The sequence below is a fragment of the Elephas maximus genome, chromosome 23 (genome assembly GCF_024166365.1).
Source record: "Elephas maximus indicus isolate mEleMax1 chromosome 23, mEleMax1 primary haplotype, whole genome shotgun sequence".
NCBI classification, from domain to species: Eukaryota; Metazoa; Chordata; class Mammalia; order Proboscidea; family Elephantidae; genus Elephas; species Elephas maximus.
In genome coordinates, this window is record NC_064841.1 from 65,524,737 (window position 1) to 65,540,840 (window position 16,104).

The window sequence follows — 16,104 nt, forward strand, 5'->3', positions numbered from 1 at the left end:
TCACCTGCACAGAAAGAAGGAGGTGATTGCTCAAGAGTTAATCTATTAATTAGAACAGGAAATATGGGTCCCCAACAGGGGCTATCCTTAGAATATCTTCTGAGAACTCTGTTACCCAGAAGAAACATTTCTTCCTTTGCAAGTTTGAATCATCTTCAGGGTTTGAGACGCCATTTTGAAAGGTTCTGTCTGTGTTGTTTGATCTACCTTGGGCATGGATGGAAGCTGAGTGTGGATGAAGGACAATTATTTGTAATATTTGACATCACCATGCAAAGAACTGCCCTTACCTATGGGTGGTCACTTTCCTGGCATGATTCTGGGGTGCATCAAGATTTTACCTGCCTAAAAATGCCTGAAAGACTTCTGATGTCTTTCAGCATATTTTGAAAATTCCGTCCCTTAAAATATATACATATGTATCTATTTATTTATAACCTATCTACTTCCAAAAAGAATTTTACTTATATTCAGTGGTAGAATCCCCACCTTCCGTGAGGGAGACCCAGCTATGACTCCTGGCTGATGCACCTCAAGCACAGTCACCGGTCTGTCAGTGGGGGCTTGTGTGTTGCTATGATGCTGAACAGATTTCAAAGGAGCTTCCAGATTAAGACTGATGCAGAAGAAAGGCCTGGCAATCTACTTCTGATAATAAGCCATTGAAAATTCTATGGATCTCAGTGGTTGGATCTGTCACCAGTCATGGAGATAGCACAGGACAGGAGAGTGGAAGCTATGCCACCAGTATTTCAAATACTGGCATGGTCACCCACGGTGGTCAGGTTTCAGCGGACCCAGACTAAGAAAGACTAGGAAGAAAGGCCTGGTGATCTCCTTCCAAATATTAGCCAGTGAAAACTCCATGGATCACAACAGAATATTGTCCAATATTATGCTGGAAGACAAGCTCCCTGGATTGGTAGGCACTATGCAATAGTCGCAACAATGGACTCAAACATACCAATGATCATGAAGGTGATGCAGGACTGGCAACGTTTTGTTCTGTTGTACATGGGGTCACCATGAGTCAGGCCTACTTGAGAGCAACTAACAACAACATACACATTCAAACCATTTAAACAATGGAGAAAAGTAAAAAAGTTTTTTAACCAAAGACTAAAAAGAGGAGTTTTTATTTTTTTTAATCACAAAATTTAGGCTAAGGATAACTAGATGGTGCCTGGTTACCATCACCGACTGCTCTGACAGAAATCACAATAGAGGGTCCTAGATAAAGCTGGAAAAAATGTAGAACAAAATTCAAACTCACACACACACAAAAAGACCAGACTTACTGGTCTCAAAGAGACTGGAGAGAGCCTGATAGTATGGCCCCGGACACCCTTTTAACTCGGAATTGGAGTCACTCCTGAGGTTCACCCTTCAGCCAAAGATTAGCCAGGCCCATAAAACAAAACAAGACTAAGCGGGCACAGCAGCCCAGGGGCAAGGATTAGAAAGCAGGAGGGGACAGGAAAGCTGGTAATGGGGAACCCAAGATGGAGAAGGGAAGACTGTTGACATGTCGTGGGGTTGGCGACCACTGTCGCAAAACAATAAATGTATTGTTTAATAAGAAACTAATTTGTTCTGTAAAATTTCATCTAAAATACAATAAAAAAAAATTTAGGCTGAGGAAAAGTATGAATACCACACTGAACAAGAGGAACTCTGGGGGTAGAGTTAAAAGAAAAAAGAAAAAAAGTTAAACACAAAACAAAAGAAACAGTATGGGTTACAGAGTTCTCATGGGGAGTAAAAAGGGAATACCAATTCATCACAAAAGGACAAAAATTTCCACCAACAAAATTCCTCAATAAAAGCTGTTACTAAAATAAATACATTATCTCTGGAGGGAAAGGATGACGCTGGGAATTTTCTCTGGCCTCCTCTCGGGCACGTTTGCACCGCTATGGACGCTGGCTCAGGGAGGCCAGGAGAGCCTGGTCTCAGAGGGGGTCCTCCCAGTGGCGGGGAGAAGTACACAGCAAACGTGGCAACCTGGGGTCCACACCTGCCAGGCATAGGTGGAACCGCTAAGTCACATGGGAAGTGTAAGAAATGTTATGACTATTTTTTTCTTATTTTGATGTCCTCTTTAAGAGCTATGTGTTTTTTTTTTTTTTGTAATAATTTATTGTATTTTAGGTGAAGGTTTACAGAGCAAATTATTTTCCCATTCAACAAATTATATACAAAATGTTCCCATGACATTGGCTGCAATCCCCACAGGGCGTCAACACTCTCCCTATTTCCACCCTGGGTACCTCATTTCCTTTCATTGAGTTTTCCTACCCCTTCCTGCCTTCTTGTCTTTACTTTTGGGCAAGTGTTGCCCTTTTGGTCTCGTATAATTGTTTGTTATACGGAGCCCGTTCCTTTTGGGTGTTATTGTTTATTTTATAGGCCTATCACTTGGCTGGAAGGAGGTTTTTGGGAATGGCTACAGTTCCAAGTCATAGCGGTATCTTAGGGCCATAGTCTCAGGGATTCTTCCAGTCTCTATCAGGCCAGTAAGTTTGTCTTTTTTATGAATTTGATTTTTTGTTCTACATTTTTTCCTGCTCTGTCCGGAACCCTCTATTGTGATCCTGGTCGGAAAGGTTGGTAGCTATAGCTGGGCACCATCTAGTTCTTCCGGCCTCTGGGATGTGTAGGTAGATATGTGTTTTAAAAAATCCAGGCAAAAATATTTTGGGGTTAAAAAAAAAAAAACATTTTTTTTACTGTGAAATATAGCCAAGTGTACAGGGTTGACAGCATACGAGTTTCCAGATTAATGAATCAAATGTATAGTGTTCACCATGCATTCATAAAAAATGTTTCTAGTTTGGATGCATTTATTTGTTGGCAGTGAAATACAGGCAGTGGTAAGGTTAACGCAGATCTTCTCAGGTGTTGTTTGCCCTGAATTGACCAACTGAGCAATGTTATCTGAATCGTACTTCTCAGCACTCTGGTCCCACGAGATGTCCTGGAGAAGAGAGTTCTGTTGGTTAAACAGCTTTGGGAATGGCTGCATCCTGTATCCCCCACCGAGAGGTTCACAGGGCTGGCTCATCAGGAACCTAAAGGCTCAGAGCAGCCCTGCAGTAAAGAAATCTGGTTAACTTTTTTTTTTTTTTATAACTTTTATTAAGCTTCAAGTGAACGTTTAGAAATCCAATCAGTCTGTCACATATAAGTTTACATACATCTCACTCCCTACTCCCACTTGCTCTTCCCCTCTTGAGTCAGCCCTTTCAGTCTCTCCTTTCTTGACAATTTTGCCGGCTTCCCTCTCTCTCTATCCTCCCATCCCCCCTCCAGACAAGAGTTGCCAACACAATCTCAAGTGTCCACCTGATATAATTAGCTCACTCTTCATCAGCGTCTCTCTCCCACCCGCTGACCAGTCCCTTTCATGTCTGATGAGTTTCTTCGGGGATGGTTCCTGTCCTGCGCCAACAGAAGGTCTGGGGAGCATGGCCGCCGGGATTCCTCTAGTCTCAGTCAGACCATTAAGTCTGGTCTTTTCATGAGAATTTGGGGTCTGTATCCCACTGATCTCCTGCTCCCTCGGGGGTCCTCTGCTGTGCTCCCTGTCAGGGCAGTCATCGATTGTGGCCGGGCACCAACTAGTTCTTCTGGTCTCAGGATGATGTAGGTCTCTGGTTCATGTGGCCCTTTCTGTCTCTTGGGCTCTTAGTTGTCGTGTGGCCTTGGTGTTCTTCATTTTCCTTTGCTCCAGGTGGGTTGAGACCAATTGATGCATCTTAGATGGCCGCTTGTTAGCATTTAAGACCCCAGACACCACATTTCAAAGTGGGATGCAGAATGATTTCATAATAGAATTATTTTGCCAATTGACTTAGAAGTCCCCGCAAACCATGTTCCCCAGACCCCCGCACTTGCTCCACTGACCTTTGAAGCATTCATTTTATCCCGGAAACTTCTTTGCTTTTGGTCCAGTCCAATTGAGCTGACCTTCCATGTATTGAGTGTTGTCTTTCCCTTCACCTAAAGCAGTTCTTATCTACTGATTAATCAATAAAAAACCCTCTCCCACCCTCCCTCCCTCCCCCCCTCGTAACCACAAAAGTATGTGTTCTTCTCAGGTTTACTATTTCTCAAGATTTTATAATAGTGGTCTTATACAATATTTGTCCTTTTGCCTCTGACTAATTTCGCTCAGCATTATAATGCCTTCCAGGTTCTTCCACGTTATGAAATGTTTCAGAGATTCGTCACTGTTCTTTATCGATGCGTAGTATTCCATTGTGTGAATATACCACAATTTATTTACCCATTCATCCGTTGATGGACACCTTGGTTGCTTCCAACTTTTTGCTATTGTAAACAGAGCTGCAATAAACGTGGGTGTGCATATATCTGTTTGTATGAAGGCTCTTGTATCTCTAGGGTATATTCCCAGGAGTGGGATTTCTGGGTTGTATGGTAGTTCTATTTCTAACTGTTTAAGATAATGCCAGATAGATTTCCAAAGTGGTTGTACCATTTTACATTCCCACCAGCAGTGTATGAGAGTTCCAATCTCTCCACAGCCTCTCCAACATTTATTATTTTGTGTTTTTTGGATTAATGCCAGCCTTGCTGGTATGAGATGAAATCTCATCGTAGTTTTAATTTGCATTTCTCTAATGGCTAATGATCGAGAGCATTTTCTCATGTATCTGTTGGCTGCCTGAATATCTTCTTTAGTGAAATGTGTGTTCATATCCTTTGCCCACTTCTTGATTGGGTTGTTTGTCTTTTTGTGGTTGAGTTTTGACAGAATCATGTAGATTTTAGAGATGAGGCACTGGTCGGAGATGTCATAGCTGAAAATTCTTTCCCAATCTGTAGGTGGTCTTTTTACTCTTTTGGAGAAGTCTTTAGATGAGCATAGGTGTTTGATTTTTAGGAGCTCCCAGTTATTGGGTTTCTCTTCATCATTTTTGGTAATGTTTTGTATTCTGTTTATACCTTGTATTAGGGCTCCTAGGGTTGTCCCAATTTTTTCTTCCATGATCTTTATCGTTTTAGTCTTTATGTTTAGGTCTTTGATCCACTTGGAGTTAGTTTTTGTGCATGGTGTGAGGTATGGGTCCTGTTTCATTTTTTTGCAAATGGATATCCAGTTATGCCAGCACCATTTGTTAAAAAGGCTATCTTTCCCCCAATTAATTGACACTGGTCCTTTGTCAAATATCAGCTGCTCATACGTGGATGGATCTATGTCTGGGTTCTCAATTCTGTTCCATTGGTCTATGTGCCTGTTGTTGTACCAGTACCAGGCTGTTTTGACTACTGTGGCTGTATAATAGGTTCTGAAGTCAGGTAAAGTGAGGCCTCCCACTTTCTTCTTCTTTTTCAGTAGTGCTTTGCTTATCCGGGGCTTCTTTCCCTTCCATATGAAATTGGTGATTTGTTTCTCTATCCCCTTAAAATATGACATTGGAATTTGGATCGGAAGTGCATTGTATGTATAGATGGCTTTTGGTAGAATAGACATTTTTACTATGTTAAGTCTTCCTATCCATGAGCAGGGTATGTTTTTCCACTTAAGTATGCCCTTTTGAATTTCTTGTAGTAGAGCTTTGTAGTTTTCTTTGTATAGGTCTTTTACATCCTTGGTAAGATTTATTCCTAAGTATCTTATCTTCTTGGGGGCTACTGTGAATGGTATTGATTTGGTGATTTCCTTTTCGGTGTTCTTTTTGTTGATGTAGAGGAATCCAAGTGATTTTTGTATGTTTATTTTATAACCTGAGACTCTGCCAAACTCTTCTATTAGTTTCAGTAGTTTTCTGGAGGATTCCTTAGGGTTTTCTGTGTATATAATCATGTCATCTGCAAATAGTGATAACTTTACTTCTTCCTTGCCAATCCGGATACCTTTTATTTCTTTGTCTAGCCTAATTGCCCTGGCTAGGACTTGCAGCACGATGTCGAATAAGAGCGGTGATAAAGGGCATGCTTGTCTGGTTCCCGTTCTCGAGGGAAATGCTTTCAGGTTCTCTCCATTTAGAGTGATATTGGCTGTTGGCTTTGGCCCTTTATTATGTCGAGGAATTTTCCTTAAATTCCTATTTTGGTAAGAGTTTTTATCATAAATGGGTGTTGGGCTTTGTCAAATGCCTTTTCTGCATCAATTGATAAGATCATGTGGTTTTTGTCTTTTGTTTTATTTATGTGATGGATTGCATTAATGGTTTTTCTGATATTAAACCAGCCTTGCATACCTAGTATAAATCCCACTTGATCAGGGTGAATTATTTTTTGATGTGTTGTTGGATTCTATTGGCTAGAATTTTGTTGAGGATTTTTGCATCAATGTTCATGAGGGATATAGGTCTATAATTTTCTTTTTTTGTAATGTCTTTACCTGGTTTTGGTATCAGGGAGATGGTGGCTTCATAGAATGAGTTGGGTAGTATTCTGTCATTTTCTATGCTTTGGAATACCTTCAGAAGTAGTGGTGTTAACTCTTCTTTGAAAGTTTGGTAGAACTCTCCAGTGAAGCCGTCCGGGCTAGGGCTTTTTTTTGTTGGGAGTTTTTTGATTACCGTTTCAATCTCTTTTTTTGTTATGGGTCTATTTAGTTGTTCTACTTCTGAATGTGTTAGTTTAGGTAGGTAGTGTTTTCCCAGGAATTCATCCATTTCTTCTAGGTTTGCAAATTTGTTAGAGTACAATTTTTCATAGTAATCTGAAATGATTCTTTTAATTTCATTTGGTTCTGTTGTGATGTGGTCCTTCTCGTTTCTTATTCGGGTTATTTGTTTCCTTTCCTATATTTCTTTAGTCAGTCTAGCCAATGGTTTATCAATTTTGTTAATTTTTTCAAAGAACCAGCTTTTGGCTTTGTTAATTCTTTCAATTGTTTTTCTGTTCTCTAATTCACTTAGTTCAGCTCTAATTTTTATTGTTTGTTTTCTTCTGGTGCCTGTTGGGTTCTTTTGTTGCTCACTTTCTATTTGTTCAAGTTGTAGGGACAGTTCTCTGCTTTTGGCTCTTTCTTCTTTTTGTATGTGTGCATTTATCGATATAAATTGGCCTCTGAGCACTGCTTTTGCTGTGTCCCAGAGGTTTTGATAGGAAGTATTTTCATTCTCGTTGCTTTCTATGAATTTCCTTATTCCCTCCTTGATGTCTTCTATAACCCAGTCTTTTTTCAGGAGGGTATTGTTTATTTTCCAAGTATTTGATTTCTTTTCCCTAGTTTTTCTGTTATTGATCTCTAGTTTTATTGCCTTGTGGTCTGAGAAGATGCTTTGTAATATTTCGATGTTTTGGACTCTGCAAAGGTTTGTTTTATGACCTAATATGTGGTATATTCTAGAGAATGTTCCATGTGCACTAGAAAAAAAAGTATATTTTGCAGCATTTGTGTGGAGAGTTCTGTATAAGTCAATGAGGTCAAGTTGGTTGATTGTTGTAATTAGATCTTCCGTGTCTCTATTGAGCTTCTTGCTGGATGTCCTGTCCTTCTCCGAAAGTGGTGTGTTGAAGTCTCCTACTATAATTGTGGAGGTATCTATCTCACTTTTCCATTCTGTTAAAATTTGATTTATGTATCTTGCAGCCCTGTCATTGGGTGCATATATATTTAATATGGTTATGTCTTCCTGATCAATTGTCCCTTTTATCATTATATAGTGTCCTTCTTTATCCTTTGTGGTGGATTTAAGTCTAAAGTCGATTTTGTCCGAAATTAATACTGCTACTCCTCTTCTTTTTTGCTTATTGTTTGCTTGATATACTTTTTTCCATCCTTTGAGTTTTAGTTTGTTTGTGTCTCTAAGTCTAAGGTGTGTCTCTTGTAGGCAGCATATAGATGGATCGTGTTTCTTTATCCAGTCTGTGACTCTCTGTCTCTTTATTGGTGCATTTAGTCCATTTACATTGAGGGTAATTATAGATAAATAAGTTTTTAGTGCTGTCATTTTGATGCCTTTTTATGTGTGTTGTTGACAATTTCATTTTTCCACATACTTTTTTGTGCTGAGGCGTTTTTCTTAGTAAATTGTGAGATCCTCATTTTCATAGTGTTTGACTTTATGTTAGTTGAGTCGTTACGTTTTTCTTGGCTTTTATCTTGAGTTATAGAGTTGTTATACCTTTTTGTGGTTACCTTATTATTTACCCCGATTTTTCTAAGTAAAAACCTAACTTGTATTGTTCTATATCGCCTTGTATCACTCTCCATATGGCAGTTCAATGCCTCCTGTATTTAGTCCCTCTTTTTGATTATTGTGATCTTTTACCTATTGACTTCCATGATTCCCTGTTATGTGTATTTTTTTTTTAATTAATCTTAATTTGTTTGTTTTTGTGATTTCCCTATTTGAGTTGATATCAGGACGTTCTGTTTTGTGACCTTGTGTTGTGCTGATATCTGATATTATTGGTTCTCTGACCAAACAATATCCTTTAGTATTTCTTGTAGCTTTGGTTTGGTTTTTGTAAATTCTCTAAACTTGTGTTTGTCTGTAAATATCTTAATTTCGCCTTCATATTTCAGAGAGAGTTTTGCTGGATATATGATCCTTGGCTGGCAGTTTTTCTCCTTCAGTGTTCTGTATATGTCGTCCCATTCCCTTCTTGCCTGCATGGTTTCTGCTGAGTAGTCTGAACTTATTCTTATTGATTCTCCCTTGAAGGAAACCTTTCTTTTCTCCCTGGCTGCTTTTAAAATTTTCTGTTTATCTTTGGTTTTGGTGAGTTTGATGACAATATGTCTTGGTGTTTTTCTTTTTGTATCAATCTTAAATGGGGTTCGATGAGCATCTTGGATAGATATCCTTTCGTCTTTCATGATGTCAGGGAAGTTTTGTGTCAGGAATTCTTCAACTATTTTCTCTGTGCCCCCTCCCTGTTCTGGGACTCCAATCACCCGCAGGTTATCCTTCTTGATAGAGTCCCACATAATTCTTAGGGTTTCTTCATTTTTTTAAATTCTTCTATCTGATTTTTTTTCAGCCATGTTGATGTTGATTCCCTGGTCCTCCAGATGTCCCAGTCTGCATTCTAATTGCTCGAGTCTGCTCCTCTGACTTCCTAGTGCGTTGTCTAATTCTGTAATTTTATTGTTAATCTTTTGGATTTCGACATGTTGTCTCTCTATGGATTCTTGCAACTTATTAATTTTCCCACTATGTTCTTGAATAATTTTTTTGAGTTCTTCAACAGTTTTATCAGTGAGTTCCTTGGCTTTTTCTGCAGTTATCCTAATTTCATTTGTGATATCTTTAAGCATTCTGTAAATTAGTTTTTTATATTCTGTATCTGATAATTCCAGGATTGTATCTTCATTTGGGAAAGATTTTGATTCTTTTGTTTTGGGGGTTGGAGAAGCTGTCATGATCTGCTTCTTTAAGTGGTTTGATATGGATTGTTGTCTCCGAGCCATCACTGGGAAACTAGTTTTTCCAGAAAATCCGCTGCGTCCAGTCCAAATCCCGGCGGGATGGTTCCCTGGCTGGGACGCTGCTCTTCCTGCTCCAAGACCAGTCACTGCCTCCCAGGGACTTCTCCTACCGGCTGCGTCCCACGCCACCCGCGGAACCGGCTGGTCCCCCTCCCGGGGTTAGTTCAGGGGGGTGGAGCAGCTCTCTGTGCTTGTGCCGTACCTGACTGGTACGCTGGCTCCAGGCTCTGGAAACAATCGCTGCTTCCCCGTATTAGTTCGTTCTCCGTCTCTAAATCTGTGTTTGTTGTTCACGGTTCGTAGATTGTTATGTATGTGATCGATTCACTTGTTTTTCCGTGTCTTTGTTGTAAGAGGGATCCGAGGTAGCGTCTGCCTAGTCCGCCATCTTGGCTCCGCCTCCTGGTTAACTTTTGTAAACCTAGTATTTCTAAAACATGTTGACCATAGGACACACCTTATTTTATTATTATTTTGTTTATGTAGTTTCCATTAACTTTTTATTTGGAAATACATATATTTCCAAAGGAATGTATAGGTCCCATGCACCCTTCACCTGGTTTTCCCCAGTGCTAGCATCTTGCATAACTACAGTATAATATCACAACCAGGAAGTGGACTTTAGTACAATCCACAGAGTTTATTCATATTTTATCAGTTATACGTGCTCTCGTGTGTGTGTGTGTGTGCATGTGTGCATGTAGTTCAATGCAATTTTATCACACGTGTAGAAAAAATTATATTGTCATCAGTGAATGGGGACAGGATGATATCGTTTTCACTTTTTTGGAAATGTAGTGAGCTTTGTGTGGCCTGTTAGCTAATTTTTCTGAAATCTTAAGTGGGTGTTTGAAAAGAATGCGTGCTTTCTACTTTGAGGTTGCAAAACTCTTATTGTTCAATCTTGTTAATCGAGTGAAGGAGTCTTGGTTGTGCAATGGGTACATGCTAGGCTGCCGACTGAAAGATTGGCAGTTCCAATTTGCCCAGTGGCTCCATGGAAGAGAGACCTGGCTATCTGCTCCCGTAAAGATTACAGCCTAGAAAATCTTATGGGGCAGTTCTCCTTCGTCATATGGGGTCACTGTGAGTTGAGATCTATTCAACGGCACCTAACGACAACATTAAGTAATCAAAAACCCATGTATTCTTGCTTATTTATTTAATCTGTTTGAAGAACACATTTCAAAATAGGTGCTATCTTCAAAGTTTATTTCTCTAAAATAAATTTTCAGAGCTTTGTTCCCCATTACCAGGTGCTCTGGTGGTGCAGTGGTTAAACCTTGGTTGCTAACTGGAAGGTCGGTGGTTTGAACCCACCGGCAGCTTCACAGGAGAAAGATGTGGCCGCCTGCTCTGGTAAAAATTATGGCCTTGGAAACAAATCCTATGAGGCAGTTCTACTCTGTCCTACAGAGTCTCTGTGAGTTGGAATCGACTCGAGGCAATGGATTTGGTTTGTTCCCTCTTGCACATTTTTTAGGCCGGCATTTAAAAATATTCACTATAATTTTATATAGTTCCAGAGAAAGTAATTTCGGACTTATAGTAAATATAAGCTCCCCTCACTATCCAAATCTATTTAATTCTCAAGTTTTGGATACTAAGTAGCGAGAGTTCAGATACTGAGAGATTTATCTAAAACATGGTGTGAGTTTGGATAGAAGGATAGCTATATTGACGTTTTAAATAAAAATTATGAAACTATAACTCCTGTACAAAAAAGGGAACAAAACGTAAGTATATGGTTCATGAATTTTTACGAAGTGAACACACTTGTATAGCCAGCACCCAGATTAAGAGACACAGTATTACCAGGCTTCCATAATCCCCCTGGTCCCCTTCTAGTCGCTACCTGCTCCCACTCCAAGGACAGCTACTATCCTGACTGCTAACATCATTGATTAATTTGCTTGTTATTGAACTTAATATAAATGGAATCATACAGTCTGGTTTCTTTGGTTCAGCATCAGCTTGTGAGATTCAATCGTATTGACACTTTAAGGCAAACCTGTTACATCATACTTTTAAATTTATCCAATGGAATCTAAATATCATCATGACTCGATATAAACTGTTATCCTTTAAAAATATATACATCTGCAAACCTTTTCCTAAACATTTGGAAAATTTATATTTCTGCTTTCTCCTTGACTTGAATTTCCATTTTATGTCTCCCACAGAATTTTATCCTAATAATTTTATGCTTGAAATTCCTTATTGCTCACTACCCTATTAAACTTGTTTGCAATAAAATTGTCTGTTGATTGAAAATCTTGTTTTGTTCCCTCTATCAGGCTTTTAGAGATAAGCCTATTCTGTGTTTAGTTATGACTTAAATTAGAACATGATCAAAATAACCAAATATATTTGATAAGGAATTGTTAAGCATAAAAATACATTTTATTGGAATGCATTTCTTAACAGTTGTGGTAGGCAGCATAATAGCTCCCTACCCCACCCCGAAAGATGTCCGTGTCCTAATCCCTGGAACCTGTGTACCCGTTAGTTACACAGGGAAAAGGAATTAAAGCTGCAGATGGATTAAAGTTGTTAATTAGCTGACTTTGACATGCAGAGATTATCCTGTATTATCAGGGTAGCCTAATGTGACGATAAGGAGCCCTGGGGGTGCAGTGGTTAAGAGCTGAGGCTGCTAACCAAAAGGTTGGCAGTTCAAATCCACCAGCTGCTCCTTGGAAACCCTGTGGGGCAGTTCCACTCTGTCCCATAGAGTCGCTATGAGTTGGAATCAACTTGACGGCAACAGGTTTGGTTTGGTTTGGTTTCGGTTTATAAGTGAAAGAGGTAAGCAGAAGAGAGAACAGCTGAGATGGCAGTACGAGAAGATTTAACCAAACTTTGCTGGCTGTGACTGTGGAGGAATGGGGCCAGGAGCCAAGGAATGAGGCAGCCTTTAAAAGGTAGAAAAGGCAAGGAAAGAGATTCCCCCTTAGAACCTCCAGAAGGAATACAACCCTGCTGACACCTTGATTTTAGCCTCATGAGATTCATTTTGGACTTTTGATTTTCCAGAATTATAAAAGAATAAATTTGTGTTGATGTAAACCACTGAAATTGTGGTAGTTTGTTACAGCAGAATTAGAAAACTAATACAATCTATTGTTAAAATGAGATAGGGCTCAGCATTGATTTCATTTTTAATTCTTTTAATAACACATAGAAAATGTTAAATATTTTGTAAGAAAATATGAGGCTTGACTTTAATTGGAAGTAACAATTTTATAATATATATAACTTCATAAAATCTTTTCTTACCTGCTTCACCGATCTAGAAGGAATCAAGTAAAAGTCCTAACTGTGGGTTTTTACAGAGGTATCTTAAAAAATTTGATATTCCCAGAAACATTCCAAGTACATTTAAAAAATTTGTGTCACTAACTCTTAACTGCTGCCACTCTTTGAAGGTGTTTTTCTTTCTAGGTACTAAAACAACCCAGGCATGAGGATTGAGAACACCTGACAAGAACTGATTATGTTTAAACAAGGGGCAAAGCAGTTTTTGACATTCAATATTTCTTACAAAGTTCTTGCTTTGCTTTCCCCTCAAGATCGATGCATCCTTGACAATAGTCTGGGATGTTAGAGGCAATATAGATTCCACACTCAATTCTACTATAGATCTAAATTCAGAACATCCCAATAGGGGCAAAAATACTAGCTTTTGAACATGGTAACAGTTAACAAATTGTGTACTATGTGGGAAATACAAGAGGGCCCTACCAGGTAACAAGCGAACCTGTTGCCATAGAGTTGATCCTAGCTCGTAGCAACCCTACAGGACAGAGCAGAACTGCTCCATATGGTTTCCAAGAAGTGGTTGGTGGGCTCAAACTGCTGACTCTTAACCTCTTGGCCACCAGGGCTCCTACCAGGTAATAAATGGTGCTTGATTAATCATTAAAGGAGGCTCCTCTTTTGTCTGACGCCTGCAGGTAACTCCAGTCAGCGCAGGGCAATTTTCCAGGGAAGGAAGGCAACCCATGAGATTTTAACCAATGCCCACAGCAGCTAGGAGTGGATACACCAGCGTATAAAGGAAGGTAAGGGTCTCAACAGTATCTACTACAATGTATGTATTTATACATGATGTGTGTATGCGTTTTACCACAAAACTTAATGTGCCTTTTAATATATGAACTTAACCCAACCCCCTTCTCTCGCTCTCAGAAACACATCAAATAGGATCTATCCGCAAACCCAAAAATGCCTTCCAAATTCTGTCATTTATCACCCCTTCCACAGATACTATTCTACACTAAGCCTCCATCACACCCTGCCTGGGCTGATGCAGTAGCTTCCAAATTGATCATCTGGAGTCTGTAGGTGGCACAAACGGTTAAGAGCTCTACTACTATCATAAGGTTGGTAGTTCGAACCCATTCAGGGGGGCATCAGAAGACAGCCCTAGCTATCTGCAAACGAAAGGTAGCAGCATTGAAAATCCTATGGGGTAGTTCTACTCTGCACACACGACGTTGCAATGAATCGGAATCAACTTGATGGCAACTAACAACTTCTAAATATCACTTATTCATAGGAAACATTCATATTTAACATTGTCTAGAATTAATAATTATCTAGACAGAATGTAAAGAGCCCCTATAGGGTTGCTATGAGTTGGAATTGACTCGATGGCAATGGGTTTGGGTTTTTTCGTTGGTGGCACAACAGTTAAGCACTCAGCTGCTAACCAAAAGATTGGTGGTTAGAACCCACCTAGTGGCTCTTCGGATTTACCAGATTACCTGGTGATCTACTCCCATAAAGATTATAGCAAGAAAACCCTATGGGATGGTTCTATCTGTCACGTAAGTCTGCTATGAATTGGAATCGACTCAAAAACATCTAACAAAAGCAAAAGACAGACTCTAGAATTAATACACATTGTCTAGAATTATCTTTATTCTCTGCCTTCTTCACTCCCAACAGGGAGATAAGAACTTTATTGCTCTTTTAGTTTCCCCTGTTCTTCGTCTCACCTGCCCCATGGAATCCCACACTCTACCAGCTTTTTGTCTCATATTGTTATTTTAAAGCAGATGTCAGTAAACTTTTTCTTAAATGTCTAGAGAGTGAGCATTTCAGGCTTACAGGCCATATTATTGTCTCTGTCGAAACTACTTAACTCTGCCTTTCTAGTGTGAAGCAGCCACAGACAAAATGAAAACAAATGAGTATGGCCATGTTCCAATAAAATTTATTTATAAAAACAAGTGGTCAGTCTGCTGGCAATAGATTGATGACCTAAGTTTTCAGGGATAGGTTGTAGGGGTATAGAATTTTAGGTTCAAATTTACTGTTCTTTAGGTATTAAGGATACCTTTTTCCAAGTTCTTGCGTCCATTGCTGCTGCCAAGAAACCTGTCAATCTGATTTTTATTTCTTTGTAGGTAACCAATTTTGTTTTGTTTTCCCTCTCTGGAAGATTTTAGGATTTTCTTTTAATTTTAATAATGAAAATTCTCTTTGGGTTTTCAATTGCCAACTCTACCAAAGGTCCATCAAAATAATCTTTTGGTCAAGCAAAATTCAGTTTATTAAATGCCCTGCAGTAAGAGAGTATATCACTGTAACAAGGTCTTACCAGTGTCCCACAAGGGAGAAGTCAGGGGAGGATATATATAGGGTTTTGGGCTCTAGGCTTATGTGATTTAGAGCAGATCTTTTAAGGCAGGAGACTGAATAGGATTGGGCAAAGTTTGTGACTAATAGTTTAGGATTGGTGGACACAGTGAGGCTAAAGGCTTGAAGCAAATATTTTAAGTAAATTGATAAATGAGCTCTTTGTTCAGATGAAAAACTATCATGCTTAGAGGAGAACTCTTTGCCCAGGTGCACAAATTATTTGCCCAGAAAAATTAGTTTGCAGGTATTTCCTGAAGTAAACAGAGAAGTTGGTTACTGACACACAACCTTATCTTTCTGGGCAATAATTTCCTGGAACAAATAAGTTGTATTGAGACAGGTGGTGTTAGTTCTTGGTCCTAATACTTAAACCTTGTAGACACAAGTTATGTCCAGGTATTTAAAAAAAAAAAAGTTACCCTGCAGGGTAATGGTGGGGTCTTTCAATCTGAGAACTCATGTCCTCAGTTCTGAAAATTTCTAATCAATTATTTCTTTAAAATTTACTTTTCATTTTCTCTAGGCTCTTCTTTTGTAACTCCAATTATACGGATGCTGGAACTAGATTTTTTTCTCCAGTTTGCTTACTTTTTCTTTCCTGGGCTTTATCTTTTATCCCTCTGTGTCATTTTGAGCAAATTTCTTGGCTCCACTTCCCAATTACTTTACTTCTCAGCTGTGTCCATTTTGTTTTTTACCCCATCTATTAAGCTTTAATTTCCACAGTAATAATTTTAATTCTGAAGAGCTCTTGTTGGCTCTTTCTGTCTATTCTTGTGATTGCCTACATCGTTTCCTTATGTATTTGACCATATTTATTACGTGTCTTTGAAACAAATCCTTCTATGATTGCACCATTCAACCTGTTTCTTTAGGTGTAAGTCCCTGCACCCCCACTTTTTTTTGGTCTGTATCTTATGGTGCTGCCTCCCTCAAATGTTTGATGAGTTTTAATCATGTACCTTAGTGTTAAGATTCCCTGCTAGATGCTGTGTTGCAACAGTTTACCCAGACTGATTGAGGAGAGAGTGGGGATCTGC